At 41.3% G+C, this 3,235-nt stretch overlaps 1 pseudogene; it reads right to left on the bottom strand.

Moving 5' to 3' along the window:
• Positions 1-1,165: 1,165 nt before the first annotated feature.
• Positions 1,166-2,120, bottom strand: LOC123076273 (uncharacterized; annotated as a pseudogene).
• Positions 2,121-3,235: the final 1,115 nt, after the last annotated feature.

The raw sequence follows: 3,235 nt of genomic DNA, 5'->3' as shown, positions 1-3,235 counted from the left end.
AGGAGTAATTATTCAAGGATCGCCTCTTCCGCACGATCAACAACACAAGCTTTTTTAACCATTACAACATTCCCAATTTATCCCACACTTTCTTTCTCCTTCTGGCACAGAAACAACACATGCTTGGTATCCTCTGGCCCATTCGAACCAGCTTGGCAAGCGGGAGAAATTTTCATGTGTCTATTAGCGAGCATAACATGGTACGGTATGGTCCCAATGAAGCGTACGTCGGATACAGATTTTTACTTTCGCCGGACAATCTAATTTCCAAATCTTCTCCGAAATAGGATCTACCCATACCATTTGTGTATTCCAATTTCCTCCCGTGTTGTTTAGTCCACTCCTCCAAATAAGCTGATAGTACAGTAAACAAACTGTTTTTATTATAGCTCCGGGCAATGAAATCCGGCATATTATGCATAGGGAGAGGGATCGCCAGGACTACGAGGATCAATTGGCCACAATGTTTGTGTCACCAAATCTTCCTCCCAAATGTTCGTTACTTGATCAATAGGGTCAGAGACTTTCGTCAGAAGATTCCTCATCTAGGAGTAATAATCCTCCTATTCACGCAATTCGGTATCGATGCATATCTCCATATGTCAATATTTGTCCATTTCCAACTCTCCAAATATAACCATCTCTGAGAGATTCAACACCCGCCATAATGCTTTCACTAGTGCAGAAAAGCCTAAGTATGGCGTGGCAAAAATGGCCTTGCTGGCGTGGACACACAGCACCACCAATATGATGGCATTGTTAAAAAAAATAGTGGTGGTGTTGGTGCCCACGTCAGCAGTATTATACATGTTGCTGGCGTGCCATGTCGGCAACGCCACCACTATATTCGCTCACCTAGTGACGCGCAATGTACTTTGCACGCCACAAACGTTTCGTGCAGCCAAAATAAAATATTTTTTCCATGCCATGTAACATTTAGCATTTCACATTAAAACTAGGCACACTAGAACATTACACAGTAGGACAATATCAATTAATAGAACATTACAAATTAATAAGTGACAATGTCACAAACAGTACGCAGTAGATCGCTAATAAAATGACAATCGTCATCATCGTCTCTTGACAAACACGAGAAAAATAGTAGTAGATAGCGCTAATAAGCAGTTCATTTAGCATTGATGACCCCGCCACACACATACTTCTAAATGAGGTCAATGACGGTCATCAACCTCAAGTCATGGCGTCGAGTGTTCCTGATGGTGACTAAGATGGCATGTCCAACCTGGAGATTCTTGCTAGCAAGGAGTTGTTCCACCCCGCGGCGCTGAAGACAGTGTGACCGTCCGTGTCCACTGCGTAAGCACCGTTGATGATGGAGCCCCTTGTGGTAAGGCGTATTCCAGCAATGCCTGCTTCATCCGGCTCGATGCCACAACTCTCGCTTAGTCTCTTAGGTAATTTCTGGAAAAAAACATATATGATAAATGAGCATGTCACATTACTACACTAAGCGCATATCACATTACTAAGCATATCATATAACTACACTAAGTATATCATCAAATTCTACACTAAGCATATCACAACATTACTACACACTAATAAGCATATGATGCATCACATATACTACACTAATTAAGCATATCATCAAATTCTACACCAAGCATATATCATCACATTACTACACAAAGAATATCATCAGATTCTACCCTAAAGCATATCACATCATTACTACACTAAACATATGATGCATCACGCATTACTACACTAACTAAGCATATATCATCATATTATTACTACACTAAGCATATCAAATTACTACACTAAGTAACATACCATGAGATGGAGGTTAACATTCATCCTTGTCAGGCGGGTCACGCATGGCATCCCGACGTAGTCATCATGTGGAGGAAGTATGTGCTAGAGGCTGCCTGACTCATCCTCGCTCGGCCTCATTATTTGGGCATAGAGGAATTCATCAAATGGGTCCTCATCATCTACGTCCTCCGAGTTGACGTAGATAATAGAAAGCCTTGGAGTTTGTCTACTAAGGGAGAAACTGATCAATTCACCCGAGTGAGATGGATGTGGGCGATGAAACGATCCCATTCATCTCCTCCAATCTAGGATATCTTTCATCTCTTCTCGACCTCCATAGTGCAGCCCCCCCCCCAAGGAGCATCGAAGATCACAGTGTCTCCGGTAATGAGCTCATTGAACTCTAGCCTCACATTGTAAGGGAGGATCTGTGTAAGAAAAACCAAAAAAACACACACATAGCATTACTAGAAATAGCAACAAACAAAAGAACTAATTGTTATAAGGTTCATATAATGCGTTACCGCTGCAGGAACAAAACACGGTTGGAAGTAGATGGCAAACAGCGTGCGATTTGCAAGGCTGGTTGCGCACCTTGACTTGCACACTCGACATGGTGGTGGTTGCCTATTCTACACAAAACATATTGAGAACTAAATATATAATTAGTTTGTACACTAGTAAATCAAGTTCATTTTACACAAAACATATTAAAAACTAAGTATATAATTCTACACTAGTAATTGTATACACAAATAAACAAAATCCACAGAGGGAGACACAAATAAAAAAATCTACACTAGTAGTTGATAGGAGTTTATTTTATTTATTCCTAACATTCTAGACTACACTACCAGATTAAGTTGAACTTAAATCATTAATATTCTAGACACTCAAAATATTTCTAATCAAAATGCACTACAAATATTAGATTCTACACAATAGCAATCAGATTATCACTAAAATTTCTATACAAAGCAATCCATGCAACTAACTTTGAATTCTACATCACACAAAGCAATCCATGATATATACTAAAGTTTCTACACAAATTAAGGCAATCCCCTAAATCAGCTTCTACATGAATCCCAAGGATTCCGTCTGGCATGTCCGCAGACGAAGGAGGTGGGAGTGGAGAGGAAGGAGATGCGATAGGAGGGGAAGGAGTGGATCGAACCTTGCTGCCGGCGAGGGGCGGTGACGGGTGGTTGAGGGGGTGAGTGCATACAGGGTGTGTTGGGGATATGGCTATTAAGTTAACCCGCCTAGGAGGGGCCGGGTTATACCCATGGCGACTCATAAGGCAATGCCCATGAAGGAATCGAAGATGACGGTTCATGAGGATAATTTATGAAGGGCCCAAGGGCGGCTTAAGGCCCATAGGTGCAAACCGCCATATGTGTATGACTTGTATTATAAGGGAATTGTAGTTAAGTCACCGGGTCGGATAAGT

The sequence above is a fragment of the Triticum aestivum genome, chromosome 3D (genome assembly GCF_018294505.1).
Source record: "Triticum aestivum cultivar Chinese Spring chromosome 3D, IWGSC CS RefSeq v2.1, whole genome shotgun sequence".
Classification (NCBI taxonomy): Eukaryota; Viridiplantae; Streptophyta; class Magnoliopsida; order Poales; family Poaceae; genus Triticum; species Triticum aestivum.
Note: the sequence above shows the minus strand (reverse complement) of the source record. Positions and strands in the feature narration are given on the sequence as shown.